This window comes from Semicossyphus pulcher, unplaced genomic scaffold (assembly GCF_022749685.1).
Source record: "Semicossyphus pulcher isolate SPU_LCO1_2020_fin unplaced genomic scaffold, fSemPul1.0.p SCAF_23, whole genome shotgun sequence".
Taxonomy (NCBI): Eukaryota; Metazoa; Chordata; class Actinopteri; order Labriformes; family Labridae; genus Semicossyphus; species Semicossyphus pulcher.
In genome coordinates, this window is record NW_027211697.1 from 7,374,304 (window position 1) to 7,393,104 (window position 18,801).

Sequence of the window (18,801 nt, forward strand, 5' to 3'; positions counted from 1 at the left end):
TCGATATTTGAATTTACAAATATATATATACGGTGCTCTAAACAGATATACCTGAGATTTTGACTCACCGTGTCACTCCTTCATGAAACCTCACGGTGGTGCTTATGACATGAATGAGGGTAACGTGAATGGAAATGAATTGCCACATAATGATATGCATAGCGTCACCCCGTCCATTAACGGGATTGGCTCCTTAGGTTTGTGACGTCTCAAACCTGCCAATCTGAAAACGTTTTGTTCAGCCTGTCCTTACACTGCAGTTTAAAAGCAGACAGGACCAGCCATGGAGATGACTGCTGATGTTGTCCCTGATATGGCTTGTAGCACATGAGGAACACCACATGGAGATGTTTACAAGGTTAAGCTCTTGATTTACACTGGAGGGGGTCTTTAAAATTATAATCTTTAAACTTTTCATTGAATTGGAACCTTTTTTTTTTTTTTACATATTTACAATTCACTCTGCATATCAAAGCTGTTAATGCAAACCAAACTTTTCCTTCTAGTACAGCTTCACATGAAAAGCATTCATCGTGTGACACCAGGTTCTGCTTTTATTGCACGGCAATGTATTTGACATCGCCATTTTTCATCCAAAATGGGTCTAAAAAACAAGACAATAGTCATTTCTGAAATTTTGTGTCGCCTGACCATTTTTATACTTTGCAGGGGAGTAATGGGACAAGACGCAGCGGATGCCGGCTGCAGGCGACAGGCTCCACACCTCCGACTTCTCAGCAAGGTAACTTTATTTTTCCCTGCTGTCATGTGGAAAACTATTTTGCCACGGACAGCATGAAATCACATCATGATGGCAGTTATTTTTAACTCACTTGTGTTCTTCTGTGCTGTCAACTGACACGACAGCTGCTCTTCTGTTGTATTTCTTACAAATTAGCTGCTCGAGGAATGTCTGCTGTAGTTGTAAATCACGTATAATAGCTTCGCTGTGACTGTCCTTAAATCAACCAGGATGGACATTTTAAGGATAACTATTTTAAATGTAGGATCCACCAGCATTTTTAAATGTGTGTGAAAGGGAGCTTCACTGTGTGGTGGGAGTAGAGTCATCAATAAGACCAAAGAGTCTGTAATCTTACATTTTGAAAGTGACTGTAGCCAGTTGTTTGTTAGAGCCTACAATTCACAGGCGGACATCATAAAGAGAGAGAGTCTCCTTCCCTCTCATGCTTTACCTCCCTCCAGTCTCAGCACAGTTATTTGCTGTTATTTGGAGATCGAATGCTATTGTTCTAGCTCCCCGAAATGAAACATAAACTGTTCCGCAGTTTCAATAAACTGCTCCAAACATGCTTGGTGTGATCACACTCTACGTGTCCCCTCATGCCAACTGCAATCGACACACAAGCTCCTGCTTCAGTCTCTGCTCACAGAGAAGGTGCTGAAGCTGAAACCTGGTCTCACTATTTCATTCAAATGACACATATTTTTGACAAAAACACATTTAGAGACACAAATCTGCGCTTGGTAAGCCTGTGATTAATTAATAATCACAATTCCATCCTTGGACACATTATTTTTATAAACCTTAATTAGTATTCGTTTGTAGATTTCAATAGATTAAGATGCCCAAGGATCTAAGCAGACAAACTTTAGTTGTTCTGCAGTGGTTACATAATTTAATGTAATGAACTGCAAACCTTCATCAGCCAAAGGCAGGCGTAGTGAGAATTACTTTTTAGCCTTGAGAACTTTAGTTTTTAGAAGGTGACATTATAATTAACTCTCAGTATTTCCTTTTAATTACATTAATTTAGAAGTCGATTCACCTACTTCCCCTCAGTGATCAGCTTGAATTCTCACACATGCGTGCAGGCAGTCTGCACTAATAGGTTAAAAACAGAGGGGAATTTACTGCAATTTCAAGAAATCCCGTGTAGGAGACCCGCACTGCCATAAATAAAAACAGAACTCTCCTCGCTCAGAAAAAAAGCTCTGACAAATGACCTCTCACATATTGATTGCTGTTCAACCAGAGCTTCATGCACAGCGTAATAACAACCAACAGCGAGCACAGTAGCGTAGATTTTTTTTTGTGTGTTTTTTCCTATTTGTCCTCAGGTTGAGTTTTAATGGCTGAGCAGACCAAGGAGAGAAACACAACACGTTATTCTCCAGCCATAAATTAGATTTGCACCTCAAGCAAACTTTCACTTTGCTGCTCGCTAACTTGTCTCAGTTCTCATAAGTTTTCTCGTCTCCAGACGCCCCCCCCTCTCTCACCCACCTCCCCTCTAAGTTCTCATCCTCCTGGTCAGTGAAACCGGTCCCAGCTGCACTTAAACAGAAACCCAGAGCTGCGGACGTAGACACATTCACACACTCCCACTCCCTCACTGACTCCCTCTGAGGCACGCAGGGTGAGAGTAATATCCAAAGTGCAGGTGGGACCTCGCGTTCGTAGCGAGGCTGAACAAAGCGGGGCGAGAGCATGAACAAAGTAATGGAGTGATGATCACTGCAGAGATTGAACAATCAAAGTGGGGAGGCCGGTGGTGGGGGCACTCATGGACTTAGGGAACTTGCACACTAATTGTATCTTATGACTAATTGGTAAATTAGTGAAACCTATTTCAAGGCGCCAGGCTAAGCTTTGGGGGACACCCACAGCTCATTATAGACTCATATTCTGGGCAGAGGAGGAGAAAAATAAAGGAAATTATACAATTGCTCAGGTGAGAATGGCAATTAAGCAAGTGCTTAAGAAGAGGAGGAAATGAAGCCTCATACACTGATAATTTACTATAGTCTCTTGTGTCTGGCTTTAAATCACCGCCGATCCGGGGCACATGTTTATGCACGGCATGGTGGGGGAGCAAGCATCCTATGTTGTTCTGTTTGTGTATTATGTGCATCAGCCTGCGTGTGTGTGCATGCACATGTTTTCCTCTGATGTATAGATGTAAATATGTATAATTATGCAGCAAAACTAAGGTTGAAATTGTTGCACTGCAGTTTTAATCAATTACTTAAATGCAAATGAGTGAATGATTTAATGATTTCACTGTAGTCAGTGTGCTCTCCCAGTGAAACAATAAAAACATCCTCCCTGAATCGTGTTTTTACACTTTAATGTTGTGATTTGAGCAGTTTAGGTCTGATTCTGTGAAGAAGCATTTCGCCTCAGGGGGTAAGAGGATGTTATCAAAGAGCAATAAGTCCTGCAGGATTTCAGAACGGAAGAGGCCAGATAGATACACTGCATAATGTAATTCACTGGAGATATGACTGTATTTTTAGATTCAGGCCAGTTAGATTCACAGAAAAATAAAGCAAATTTAGACAATAAACCCCAGCTAAACATCCAGAGTCGGTTAAGAAAGACGTCTGCAGAGTTGAGAACACTGGTTTAACCCGTTTCCCATCTTTGAGATTTGGCTGCTTAAATATTGATTTTCCTGTCGAAGATCACACAAATTACACGGCAAATTCTGTTAAAGGGGAGATGTTCACCGCTCCAGAGTGTACCACTCCTGAGAAAACTGTGCTATCCAAAAATACACGCAGAAGAACGAGGCTTGAAAGTGAAAGTTAGGAGGCAGATGGAGCAATCACGAGCCGAGATATGCGTGATTGAATCATTTATATCTTAGTCTATACATACGCCGTTCACACAATCACAAAAGCTGTTGAGGTGCGACAAAGAGTCGCTCTGATGAGTTCTTAACCTTCAGTTCATCTTATCTCATCCCTTCCCCTTAACACGCCATCGCTGTATTTCAAGTATTTCTTCACCTGGCTGTCTGCTCTCATGCTTTTGTTGCGTCTCTTCATCACCATTTGGAGGACATTCAGGATATTTCCACAAGGACACCATCGATCCCTCTAAAACACCCCCACCCACCCTCCCCAACCAATTTGCCAGCAGTAAAACTAATATTGTCTTTAATCAGATGCAATTAGGACTGCAAGTTAAGATCTCCTCCCAATTAAAACTCATTAGGCCCATAATGTCATTAGGGGAGTCTTGAGTAACCACTGCTTGCATAGGCGGCCTGCTCGACACAAACAACAACGGAGGCAGGAGCTGTGGCCCATGTGAACTGTTGTATAGGGGAGGGTGTTCTGGTTTGAAGTGTTTTTTTTTTAATCCTGTTCAGACACTTTTGTTGAAGAACCACAGAAACAAAATGTTCAACCTTCAATCTGGCAGAATAACTTAAGATGGAAATGTTGGCTCTAGCACTAGCCAGGACGACTTTATAGTCAAAGCCGTTCTGTTTTTTGACCTTGCGTCTACAAAGTGGAGCTATTTTATGTAAAAGTTCAAAAACTGCGTGAGTCAAAGTCTTTCTGTTGTTCAAATGGAGACGCTTTGGTTGTAAGATTACAGAAAAATCATGTCTGTCTGCTACTGTTCATCACCAAATGTGAATTATATTGCTCATCTCTTTTATACAGTTCCTGCAAGTACACACTTTTTAATTAAAAGTACATGTACTAACATTATTTTCATAGAGAAGAAAATAGGAGAAAGTAGGTCTTTGAAATTGGAGCATAATAAAATCTGGCACACATTAAATCATCAGAATCAAAAAATGTCTGTAATTTGAAATGACGTATATTGTGATTTGAAACTAATTGGCAAAAGTTATTACAGTGTTTTAGATTTTCTATCTGGCGTCCTTTTAGTCTTAAGGCTTTGAATCCATCCATCAGTCATCTGTACCGCTTATCCTGTTCAGGGTTGCAGGGGGGCTGGAGCCGATCCCAGCTGACGCGAGGTGGGGTACACTGGACAGGTAGTCTGTCAATCACAGGGCTGACACATAGAGACGGGCAACCTTTCACACCCACTCTCACACCTACGGGCAATTTAGTGTAACCAATTAAAGCATGTCTTTGGACTGTGGGAGGAAGCCGGAGTACCCTGAGGGAACCCACGCATGTACGGGGAGAACATGTAAACTCCACACAGAAAGGCCGACTTCATTCCAACCAGGAACCTTCTAGCTGTGAGGCGACAGCGCTAACTGCTGCACCGCCGTGCAGCCCAAGTTTATGAATACATCCATCCATCCATTATCTATACCGCTTATCCTGTTCGAGGCGCAGGGGGCTCGCAGCTGTCATCGGGCGAAAAGCAGAGTACTGAACTGATCGCCAGTCAATCACAGGGCTGAGACATAGAAACAGACAACCAATCACCCTCACTTTCACACCATGCAACTTTAGAGTCACCAATTAACTTAACGAGCGTGTCTTTGGACTGTGGCAGGAAGCCAGAGTACCAGGAGGGAACCCTTGAATGCACTTGGAGAACAGAGTAGACAGTAGCTCAGTCTGTCGGGACTTGGGAACCGGAGGGTGGCCGTCTCAATTCCCGGTACGGACCAAACATGGAATTGTGGCTGGTAGCTGCAGAGGTGCCAGTTCCTTTCCTGGGCACTGTCGAGATGAATTCCTGAATCCCCCAACTGCTCGGGGGCGCATGTCCATGTGCAGCCCCACTCACTCTGATATCTCTCCATTAATGCATGTTCATGGGGTCCTGTTTGTGCATGTGTGTATTTCAGGCCTATGTGTGTAGCATGTAAAACACAGAGTGAAAAAATGTAATTTCCCCCCTCGGGATTAATAAAGTATGTCTTATTCTTCTAACATGCAAATCTCACAACCAAACCGGGATTCAAACCAGGAATGGTAGTGCACTAACCGGGATCGCTGGTGCACTAACCACTGCACCACCGAGCAGCCCAAGTTTATGAATACACTGCTTTAGTTATTTAACTATTATAATACAGTACTGACACATGATATGTAGAAACACTTTTTACTAAATTTACTCATATTAATCTCGCGTGAAAGAAAATGAAGCCATAATAATTAAATTTTGTAACAACCCCGGGACACGTTCAGTAGAATTAATAATAGAGTTTTTTGTAAAAGCACTTAAAAATGAGGAAACCTGTAAAAATTACAATATTTGGGGAACCACAGTGGAAAAGTTGTGTTGAACCTCATGAATGCATGGATACTGTATTTGTCTACTTTATAAATGAACTCAAAAACAATCAATAACACGGTGGACCATGCACCTTCTGCGGTAGACTATAAACAAAAGCAGAAGGTCAAAGTTTAGATTTTCATTACCGACTGCAAAATAACAAAATAAATGTGTACAGACCTGATGAAACCGAAAAATGACCACAGATGCTCCTAAAAATGAAAACACATGAAGTAGCTGATTTTCTCTCTTGCTTGAACTACCCTCCATTGAGCTACTGAAATATTGTTGAGACACAAAAACTGCTGAAGGTATATTGAATTTGTGGCTCTCTGTCGTGCTCAAAATCAGTTCTTCATTGATTCGTGTGCCCACTGCTGGAGAATTTCTCTAAAACCTTGAGACCGAGCTACCTTGAAGTTAATGTGCTAAAGGCGCACAGGCATGGTGTTCCTGCTTGATAGAAAGTCATACTACCTCGACGCTTCCTTTGAACGCTCTCACAGTACACAGTTTACCTTGGGCGAGTAAATAGGTCTTAAATCTTGCCATTATGTAATTGTGCAAACTTTAAACTACCCGTGTAGGAATCCACTTTATATGTGCAGTGAAAAAGGTGAGAGAGTAGTGACAGAGAGATAGAGACGTAGTGAGGAGGGCGTTTATCTATATGAGGGTGTCACTTCCGTGGGTAGGGCCTTTAAATGTCTGTGTGACACCAATCAGCAGTAATTACCGCAGGGGTTTGAGTTTTCATCCCGCCTCTAATTGGCCTTTGCTGTCAATCAACAAGTGATTTCTGTTCACAATTGAACTAAGGGGAATGATAGAAGCAGCGATGGCGGGATAATTGAAAATAATTGAGCAAATTGCGTATTTGAGAAGTTGGCTTCATCAGCACTGCGGGGGCGGAATATGAGCATGTGGAGAGAATAGAGGTGAACAGAGGAAAAGCCAGATCTTAATGATAATGAACAAAACACTCGCCTCCATTTTGCCTCCACCCCCGAGGATCGATGTGCTTATCTGAATAATCAGCCCAAGCATGTCTCAATGTCACATGCATGGGAGAAGATGAGCACCTTTGATCTCCGCATCCTGAGCCTCAGCAGCTATTCAGCAGCCTGAGGGCTTACATCCTGGCCTCTTGAGCTGCGAGGAAGTGCACCTCTGTGGTGCAACTGTGCTGGAGTCTCTGCATATAATTAAATGTGTGAATTCCACACTGGGCATGTGTGAGCCTGAGAAAAAGAGAGTCCATATGTGGAGCATTTTTTGCATGTCATTTTGATTTAACGACTAATTTAGCGACATAATGTCTCTGCTTTCTATACTAACTTTATTTGGGCTTCACAGTGTGTGTGTAAGTAGCAGCATAAATCAAACTCAGTCTACTTCATTTTCATCCGTGGGTGGATTTGTGTATCGGATAAAGTAGCAATACTGACAAACTATTGGGACTAAAGGCAGTCCCTCAGTTTCAGTTGTTTGTCATCTCTTCCTTTTCTTCCTCCTACTCTCCCCGTCCTCGAGAGCTGCTTACCTTCCACAGTTTTGAAAAAAAAAAAAAAAACATCTCGCCTGCAATTTACATTTCCATATGCTGCCAGTGGCGCCAGGGAGAGTGGATAATTGGGTTGAAAGTGGTGACGGTGAGAGCAGGATAGAAAGGGATACAGAGAAGGCCAACTGAAAAAAAAAAAACAAGCCATTACAGGATGGTTTTCTTTTTTTCCCCTTCACTCGTCATTTTGCAATGCAGCTCTTAACCACTTGTGTAGCTGAAAAGATTTACCTTGGCCTCCCATTCTCTCTCACTCCGACAGAATCACTCTGTACTTGCCTCCCCCAGAGCCTCACTCCCGCCCTGCTACCGCCTCATCCATATTCATCCTGCGTCTCTCTCTCTCTCTCTCTCTCTCTCTCTCTCTCTCTGTTTCTCTCTCTCTCTCACTGTGTCACCCACAGCATGGCGTTAATACACCAATTAGTACTAAGAGCAGATAATGGACTTTGTCATATTGCAAAAGGGAAAGAGAGACACAGAGACACAGCGAGTGAAAAAGAGAAAAAGAGAGCAAGATTGAGAGGGCGAGTGAGAAAGGGAGAGAGAGACAGAGAGAGAGAGAGAGGGGTTGTGGAGTAGTCTTTATGGATGTGGTCTCTGAAAATGTTGAAATGCTGCGTTTGCTGTGAACATCCATCCAATGGAAAGAGCATGATGGGAAGAGCGCTCCGGCGGTCACAGGGTTGCTGTATAAAAGCTGAGGTGTTACACCAACGCTTTGCTGGCTCCAAATACTGACGTCTGTTCGCCTTTGTTGGACTTTTAAACCCATTTCATTGGTTTCTTCCCCTTTCACTACTGGAAATACCATACAGTTTCCTTTCCTGCCACTGCGTTCATATCTACGCCCACAGGCCTTCTACTTCACTGCTCTCTATACACAGGGCATGCATGCAGGACTACAAAGCCTTCCTACAGCCATGGAGCTTCTGTAGTGGAATATTTTTATTTCATCATAAATAGGATATAGATTTTTTTGTGCGTGCTGAAAATCTATCTTTATTCATGTTTTAACAACATGCAACATAATGGAAACAAATGCGGATAGTTTGTAAAGAAAAATGTGAGTCCAAAGTGCACAACAGTGATAAGCACTGCAGCTATAGATATGTAACTGACATCAACCTCATTTAATTCATGATAACAAATAATTCTATTTCAACCGAAAAAAAACAACTTTTGTTCTGATTGTTTTTATTCAGCACATTAGGAATGAAATGAAACTTTCATAACAAGAAAAATGTAATTTTGTGTTTTCTGGTAAAGGAGCTAATTTGTCAATCACTGCTGAACAAGGAGCCGTATAACTGTGAAAATAGGAGCTATTTGCAAATAGGGCAAGGTGTTATGTAAATAATGGTGCTGCATAAACATGAGCTCTGACTAGGAAAAAAAAAATTGGCATTAATGAAACATGAGCCAGAACAAATTAAAATATGCCAGCTGTATGAGCCCATTTTCTCCTCCCTCTTAGAAGAAAACAGGAAATATCCCGGCAAACAGGGCCACTGATGCTTTGTTGATAAAGTCTATCTTATCATGCAAGACATCGCCCTATTGAGAATATAAATGCAATGTGGAACACAAGTGAACAAAAAGAATTATTATTAACAATGACTGAAATTTTCACAGTCATGGTCGAGCCTGAATGAATTTATTCAGTGCTAGAACGTCCCCACACACTTGTACAAAAAAGCACTACAAAGCTCCACTGTGGCAGGCTCTTATCTTGTATTTCCTTTCATTTCTCCCATCCCCTGTGTATTTTAACCACTGCATTTATCAACACTTATCTGGATCATTTTATTTGGGCGGAAGCAGGAAAGTAATTATGATGTGCTATCTAAAAAATTGAAGTCTATTTTGAATAAAGCTGGATCAGAAAGTGAGCCGAAAAAATGTACAATTCCCGTGTTTCTGAGGTGCAGCCATTTATTTGAGAGCTTCTTCAGACGATACAGGCAAACTGAATACGAGAATAAAGAGTACCTTGATGTCAGCCCTGTCATTAACTTTGAATGTACAGAATTCTCTGCTGGAGGGAACTTTTCAAAAGCTTTCAGCTGACTGTGAAAGAACATGAATAATTCGTATATATTCTGTAATATTTTAATGATATGTTGTTGTGCTTTAGTCATGAAGTATATATTCAATGTTTTCTGTTCAACATTCTTTGTGTTCATCGTGTATTTAAAGACTTCCACATTGACTTTGACATAAATGTTCGGCCTGCACCTCAGTTTGCTCGCTTTGACTTACCGCGTTCAGAGCGTCAAGAAATCTTTATATAGAAGTCTTTTTCGTATCTGACACGTCTGACTTTCTAACACGGCGTTATTCATGAGTAAAGTGATCAAGCAGCGAGGGCTGCCGTATTTGTAACAAGGGACCGCTGCTTGTGTTTCGCGGGCCAATCAGCACTTAATCATGTGTAGTCGCTACTGTTGTTGCTAAGAGACCGGGGTACGATGCACAACTGCTCAGACTGTGCAAAGCATGACTTGATGCTGTGAATGTGTCCACATTTGGTTCCTGGTGGTCCATATTGTACGGTGGGCGATGAGGTTTGCACACAGCCTCTTGTGATTCAACAGAGCGCTGTGACTTTGCATGAATAACATCTGATCTTGAAAGGAAAAAAGCCTGACTGTGTGTGACTGCCACGGAGCACAAACGACATTATGCTGGCTGTTTATTGGCACAATGAGTCAGGCGGCCCATGAAGGTCAATTGACTGGGTTTGAGAGCAGTAGAACAGAGTAGGTACTGTGTGACAGAAGGCTAAGTGGCAAAGGCGTGTAGAGCCCATTCAGTAGAGCCCAATATTAGCTATCATAATAGAAAGTGACAAAGGCATTTTCAGAGGGGAGAGAGAAATTGCAACATGCACTGTGCACTGGTGCAATTATTGCATGTGATATGGAAGTAGAATAATTTCGTCTGGCAGTGTGGCCTTCCCCGTGTTCACCAGGAGACCTGAGACTGCCTGGGATTCATCCAGAGCTATTTTGGCAACGATGAGCTGAAGAAAAAGATGAAATGAAACAATTTGAGATATTATGCAATCATATGTGTTCGGTCGTAACGTTCAAAATTTAATACTGCACAAAAACAAAATGAGTATAATAAATCTGCCTCTGAACAACACTTTGTAACTTCTGCTAAACGGCAGCAACGATGTCTTAGCTTCTTATTTCAATTTAGTTATAATGTCTATGATGGTAGTGCAGCAGTAACACAGCTAAACAAGAATCCTTAAGTCTGTGGAGTGATGCACTAATGTCGGTTATGCAACAGTATCTAGCCTAAGTCAGTGCATATCCAGAGCCACATAAGGCTATAGCAGCAAAACTCCTGAGTGCACTCAATTGAGGAATGCTTTATTTCATTGGTAATACATTTGTCATTTACTTTACTTACTGTTCATACTACTGAAAAAAGGTGTTAAGTAGTCACTTATAGGTTCCATAGTGTGGCTTTTTAAAGGGAAAATATGTTTAATTGGTCAAATGTTCATTAAGAGCATTTTCTTCATCTATTTGTATGTTTGAATATTTCTGGATGAGTGTGTGTGTGTGTGTGTGTGTGTGTGTGTGTGTTCCCTCAGTGTTCTCAACCTACTCATCTGTTGCACCATAACATTTTATCATAACTGCATGGCTTCCTCCTGGTGCTGCACTTTCCTCTGTACTGTGATGTTGATGTAATATGGTGCTGTATATGATAAGCATAATACCCGACGTACTGTATATATGATGCAAACTGCTACAATATGTAACATAAATGATGCAGGGGAGATGCAGGATATGCTGTATGGAGCCTGTATGTACTCTACAGTGTTTCATATAATGTGGCATAGGCATGAAGACTCGCTATTCTTACACATACACCCTTTTGATGTGTCTGGACCCTGGCTGTAAATAATAGAAGGAAACTAATAACTAAGTCATACTGTAAGCATGTGAATAATTGATTTTTTAATTACTTTTATATCTAACAAGCTATAGGCCATCCTGCACTGCTTCTGTGTTAGGACAGAAAATATAGCAGCTTCTGGTCAGTACTGTATGTGCTGTACAGTAGCTGAGTGATGTGTCTGTAAAGAGTCTAAACTTGTTCTTTGCTATGTATTCCTCAGATTATTTTCCTTTTCTGCTCCCACCTGAAGAGCCCCGAACCGACAATTTATGACCCCCCTTCAGCCCAAAGCAGCACTCCATCTTGGTTCTTCAACAACTTGTCTGCCAGAAAAATAATCTTTAGAAAACCCATTTGTGCCGCCGCACGCGGGCACCGAACAGCGATGTTATAAGGACTTTGTCCCTTCTGAGAGTCAGTGTTTTGACATCAGGCAGACGTGTTGTCTTTACAGCTGCTAAACTAATGAAACAATATAAAAAAAGCCCACTGAGATGCATTTAGATTCAAGGCGGTGCACTTTAATGACAAATCCACAAGTCTCATGGTACAGACGACGTCGTTATTAGGACGCATGTATTTACACAATATTATTATGTCTTTCTTATTAATTCCCTCAGCATGCATTATGACAATTGTTGGACCACTTTAAATACATCTTTATCTCTTATTGAAAATATACCTGGAGTACAATGAGTCAGTTTGAAGCTCTTACATGAAAAGATTCTATCATAGCTAATAGCAAAAACTATTTAATCTCCTTTGAAAATGTACAAGTAACTAGTATTTTTCTTTTAAACTCCCTTTACAGTTAATGCAGTGGAGGCATTAGAGCACTGGCCACAGTTTTTACACATGCAGGTTTTAAGTAATTTTACCAGTAAAATTAAAATATTTCACTAATGTTGCATTTCAAACACCTCTGATGGTCCCTGAACCTCACCTTGGTAAAGCACGTGGGTCAGGCAACTTTAAAAAAAAAAAAAGAATTAAAAAGTGATAGTCTTCCACAGAGGAAGCGATCTAACTAGTGGGCGGGCAGAGGTGGCACATTTTCCCTGCCTTCAGTCAGGGTTGGTTATAAAAACTGTCTTGACGCTGTCTTTAGGCTACCAAACTGTATGTGAAAGGCAATGATGAATGCGCTGGGTTGTAATAGGCCCGATGCAGAGCTGCAGTGGTCGAACATACCGTGTGAATGGTCCTGATGAGAGTGTGCGCTGCCTGCCGACGAAGAGGGAAACTATAAACGGGTGATCCGCTCGGTGCGTCAGGACGCACGAGATTACCGCAGATGGCCTCTATAGACTATTCTAATTCCAGCGGATGATTTCAGACCGTAGAGCGTTTTTTTTATTTCAGCCTACACGAAGGTGAAGAGTGTACAGTTTGAAGACAGAAACGTTCTGTGAACAGTTCCACATCAGACATCCAAGAGTCGGTTTGTCTTACGCAGACGTTTTGCGACGGCGGCACATTTGCTCTCATGCTCGCCATCTAAGCAGCGACGGACGGACAACACGATTACAACTTCAATTCCGTTAATTTTCCACCTCACTTCCACATTTCCGTCACCGCTTAACGTTGCTCTAACTCGCATGTTATTCTTGTTTTTAAGCAGGACAATGGTGTCGTCACTGTTATTTATTTTGATGCCCACACAGGCGCATTTTCGTGAGAATCTGCTCTGTCCGTGAGGACTGCCTTTATCACATTTTAGTCGGGTGGATTTTTGCTTTCCCTCTCTTGTTTTTCGTCGGTTTGTCTTTAAGGTAGCAGGCTATTAATTTTTAATTCTTATGCATCCGCACGAAGACGGGACCAGAGAGGAGAAAACGAGTGCTAACCAGAGGAGGGGAGAAGGAGAAGGAGGCAAGTGAGGAGGAAGCGAGAATGAATGAGACACACTGAGAAAATAAGGAAAAGGAGATTGGAGGAATCAAGGTAGGAACAACCAAAAGTCCTCATGTTATATGTTCTTCATACATGTGATAGCAGTGCGACAATAATAGCATGTAAAGTGCACCACCCAGGCTTCCTGGATCAGGCTGCGTGAGGTGTTCACGCGTGTAAGCCGATTTCTTTATTGATATTTCCTGCTTTGACAGATTCGGAGTTCGTGTTTACGGTGCGTCTGAAGCAGCCGCTTCATGTTGAAATGCGTGCAGGATGCTCTGAATGAGTCGGACATCAGAATAGGACTCCCGTTTGTGGGCCTGCATGCATTGCACCGTGGCCTGCACACTAATAGATTTTGGCAATTTTAATTAATAGGTACGGTGTGGGAGCAGGGAAAATGAATGTTTGCTTGTCCTATAAAAGGGAAGTGACTAAGGACATTTTCACCTCTGCACTGGAAAAACCTCGTAGGATTGTTGGGTTGTTAAATAGCCTATAATGTAATAAGTGATGAAGTAATTATTTCCAGGATGAATTGTTTACTATCATCCTCACAAGGAAGAGAAAAGCCAGGGAAAAGAGGATCTTATTTTAGCAAACATCCCTCTTGCTGCTGCTTCTTTTTTCTTCCACAAGAGGAAGAAATGAAGTCCCTCTTTTATTATAGTAGAATAAATGCATCAGAGCAAAGTATTCAGCCTCAAAGTGAACTACTCTGCCCAATCCCCCATCGTCCCAGACCCCACCATTAATATTGTCCCCTCTCAAATCATTACCTATAGGCCAGCTGGCCCTATGAGCCCTTGAGAAATGTTCCAGGGTGTCTCCTGCAATGTAAATGTGCCATTTAAAGTAACTTATCCAACATCCCAATCAGAGAACATGTAGGTGGTTCATGTCTTAAATAATAATTGTAAAACCTCACTACAGCAGGAGAAATCCCCCCATTTATCCTCATTTTATCAAACGTGACCCCGTAATGTTGAGGGGGATCGTTTGATGAAAGCTGAGGCGCCCTTGTGTTGTTACTATGCTCAACTAATTCCCAATTTAATAATGAAACCTGCAATAAAAAGGCATCAACAGGCTACATTGTAGTAGTGATGGAAGAAATTAAACCTTTAGTCTTTGTGTGTTATTATTCTGATAAAATTGAACCTGAGGAGGCGGACGAGAAAGACCCCGAAAACAGTTATTTTCTGCTGGTAAGCCTTTTCCTCATTTCACCGGAGTGCATTGTGTTTGTCCTGCCAATTCTTGGGGAAAAAATTGGCATGTCTACTATTCTGAAGGGGCTGAATGAAATTCAAATTCTTCAGGTGGTAAAACAGCAATATTGCAACTGTCTGATTGCGTTATCTGGGCATTCAAGAAGCCAGACTTGGAATTGGTTTACTGCCAAACACTCTCCCCGGGAAGACAGAAGGATTTATTTCCCCCTTGTCTGTGTGTCACATCACCATCAGAAAAATTATTCTCGCCTTTCAATGGGTGAATAATAGTCATACATTAGCATGGCATTAATGATCGTCAGACTTTTAATAAGTCACTAATCATAATTAGATTTATTTCAGAGCGAGTTTCGCTTTTCAGGAGGCTCGACAAATCTGTGGTCCGAATGCGGTTCTGTTCTTCTGTTCGAGGTAGAAATGCTGCATACAAAGCTACAAACCTGCCTGATGGTGCACAGAATTACCAGGGTATTCTGGTTTATCAGTGTGCACACACATGTGCGTACATCACATGCACATAAACACACACATGCTTCCTGTATACGCACACACACACACACATGCAAATACACACACACTGTAGTTCTATGAATAAGAATAACAGCTTTCTCCCTAAAGTGTACTTTCATGTTTCTTCTGCATGTTGTCTGTACACTCTCCTTTGTGCAATATGTATGTGCCCCCTGTAGCTCTTTGACAAGGCTGACTAATGAATATGTTAATAGAAAATAAGCAGGAAGACACAGAACTGATCTGAATTTCAGAAATTGACCTATGATGTTTTACACCCCCAGGACTGCTGAATGCAGAGCATATATGTTGGTTCAGAGGATAGATGTGAGAATAGCACTCACTGCATTTAAAAGCAAGCCTTTGTTAGCGTCTAACATTTCACACTATTTCCGTCATTCCCAACATGGCTATTCAGTACAGTGAGGGACGCACATTGAATACTATGTGTCAATGAAGGATTGTTGATTCGGACACTGAATGGAGGTTCGTCCTTAACCTGTGAAGGACGCTGGCGTCTCTTTTAAACCTGAGCTAGTGTGACATGAAAAGGAGCGTGGCTTTTAGTAGCAGCACATTATTCTACAGTTGAGAATGGAGCTTTGTGTTCACATATAAATTCATTCAAATCGCACCTAAAAAATGGACAACGATTTAATCAAAGTGTGTAAGAATTCAGGAAATGCGATACATTTTTCGTCTCTTTTTGAAAGATTAAAATTGACTTCAGGTTTCTTTTAGTCCCTTATCTCAATTGCGGCTGCGATTGTTACCTCGTCAGTATTGGTTTATTTGAAAAAATCTGAAAATTAAAAATGAATTAAAGTGTACTCGAACTATAATTCAAAACCTAATTTGTAGTGTGTACAATAATCAATGGATGGAAGTCACCCTTAAGTAAAGTCAAGGTTTTATAATATTCTTGTGGACAACAATGCAAAATGTCCATTCAGGGAAAAACATGCTCCGATTTTATTTTTGCACTTGAAATAAAAGGCAGAGTGAATGAATATAAACCAACAGAGCTGTGTGTATGTATGTGTGTGTGTGTGTGCGGCCATTCCACTTTCCTCCAGTCACGTTCCTTATTCGTTTCTCTTGCGGGAAAACTTGGACGAGAACTTCCAGGACGCAGCCGTTTCTGAACTCTGACACGGTGACATCATTGATCCTGCGTCTATCAGAGTAAATAACTGATATTTCATGTTTTTAATATACATTTTGAAATACTTGTACGCTCATATGTTTGCAGATGTACTAACACACACTCACTTTGATGTGTTCACATGCTGCTTCTGTAAGCCCGCTCACTCCAGGAGGGAACGACTGGAGAATCTTTTGTGCCACCGTACGGACCACTTCTTCTTCACCCTGAAGTGTCGTCTGATAATAAACTCATCGTCTCCTTTTGATGATGAAAGGTTGCCAGATGTGAAGTCCGATTAGAACTACAAGCGAGTCTGCAGGTCCCCGACTTCTCATGGTCTGGCATACAGCCTTTATTTTGAATAATCAGGCTCATGGTCCGTATTGATTTTTATAACTCTGCAGATTATTTGCAATTACGATCCAATCAAAACAAACCTTTGCTGGATTGAGGTGCACCTGGATGTCAAATTTTGTACCTTTTTTTTTTTTTTCAAATGTCAGTTTGATGACACACTCAAAATCATGTTTCTAACTGTGCAACTAGTTCCGACCTTTACTGCAAAAATTTGGAATGGCATTTGCCAACCAATCGGTACATATTTGCTGACATTTGTAGCAGAATAGATACGTATTGGTTGATGCTATTATCAGAATGTGTTGAAAATACATATTACCTTTAATAGTTTAATTATAGTGGGTGATCTCTTCTACGTACTCCATCTCATGAGGGTGTAGGTGGAGGAAGTGTCGAATGTGGCAGTGCTTGTATGAATGCATTTATTATAGCGTGTCGTGGTGCAGTTGTGTACCCATATACCTCTTGTTCACGGACAATGGGTAATCTTTATTGCTCTTTTCAGTTCATTCAAAACGCTGCGCCTCCGTTGGACACTTTTTCGATGGATTGACCTGGAAAGAATCCATTGTGTGGTTGCAGGTAGCTTTTCCTCGCTGCTTCTCTTCATATGCAGCTCTGTTTACCTGATAGTGGCAGCTCCGTGGTTGTCAGCAGCCTGATAAGGCTTGTCCTGACAGGAAAGCCATTACGATTATAATAACAGTTATTGTGGTTCACTGTTTTACCACCGACGACAAAACACACTGGAAATGGTTTTAAACAGCTGTTGTTGGACTAATTATTGCAATCAAGAAAACCCTATTATGTTTTCTAAGGCGATTCGTAATGTGTTGACTGTTAATGCTAGATTACATTTTTGGAGCATGGACATGAAATAATGGATTGGAAAGAGAGGCGTAAGGACAGGACAAGGAAATGGAAAAGGTTGAAGGGTACAGAGTGCAATAGCAGATGGAGAAAAACAGACATTGTCTTTGCAGAGGTGCACACGTGATGGGCAGCGTGTGTCCGTTTTAAATCTCGTGTCTTTTGTGTCGTGGAGTTCTCAGCAGCATGTGGCTGCAGGCTCTGTAGTCTCCTGCATCAGGAGGGAGGCTGAAGTTGCGGGCTTTGAGGAGCCAATCTTATAGGAGCCTCACCACATACTAATTCAATTCAGTTGCTGCCAGCCTTGAGCGTGTGTAGGCGCCGGGATGGCGAAAATGAGCAGGAGCAACAAGAGCACGTGGACTGAGAAAAATCGATGAGGACTCTTTTTCATAAATGGAGTGGGTGTTAAATTAGCTGGATGGGTCCATGTAGCAACACATTGGATTGAGTGCCTGGTGTATTTGGGTTGTGTCAATCGACTGAGAGACGACTTGGTGTACAGCAGCGAAAAGGCTCCGAGATGCCCAATCAATGTGACCAATCAGCCTCACCAGCAATTCATTTGGATTCACAGGGATAATTGTCAGAGGGAAGGAGCTCTGAATTGGTGTTTAAGAAGTGTGTCACCGCAGTTCCTGGAACCAAATTCCAACCAGTGTTTGTAATGGTTGGCTTTGATTGCCCTTTGAGCCTGCGTGATTTTCCTATTCATGTTGTTAAATGCAACTTCAAATACCAGTTATCAGCTCACTGTGTTTTTCATCCCTAACATGTGTTTAATGGCTTTTTCGAGGCCCTTTGCCAGGATACAATTTTGAAGGCACTTGAGAATAATGATCACAAATCAATATAATCTCACCCTGTTGGTCGTCTGACATTTTAGGAAATCAGTTATGTCAGCTTCTGTTAAGGGGTGTATAGTGGTAATGGCACTGTGCAATCAATTCTGATCCCTTTGTACCTACAAAGCACACATACAATCAGAGGAACGTATGCGCGCTGGAATATTCCAGGAGAGATACAGGAAGCAAACACACATGTTCAGAGACTCATTTTTCTCATCTCATCATTTCTTTTGACACAAATTGAGCTTTTGATTTGCACAAAAACTCAGATAACGGAGGAGCAGAAGAAAAAAAAGGGCTCACGCGTATCAATAAGATGGACAGAAGGTTCATCGGGCCATCTTGGTTAAACCCTTCTCCTCAGGTAATTGAAGAAGCTTTCCACGTCCAATCTGTCCGTCTGAAAAAGGAGGCGCGCACAGATGAAAGGAAACAGGGATCAATTGACCTAATAGCTTGTCCAATCAATCCTTATGTTTTTCTGA

General features: G+C 41.6%; 1 protein-coding gene across 4 annotated transcripts in view; it reads left to right on the top strand.

The window, feature by feature from the left end:
- The first annotated feature begins 12,707 nt into the window (after positions 1 to 12,707).
- Positions 12,708 to 18,801, top strand: part of adgrl1a (adhesion G protein-coupled receptor L1a) — a 97,932-nt gene continuing 91,838 nt past the window's right edge. For all 4 annotated transcript variants that reach the window (XM_069674806.1, XM_069674809.1, XM_069674808.1 and 1 more), the window contains exon 1: positions 12,708 to 13,397. The gene's annotated coding sequence lies outside the window, so the exon portion shown is untranslated. The remainder of the gene's footprint in view (positions 13,398 to 18,801) is intronic.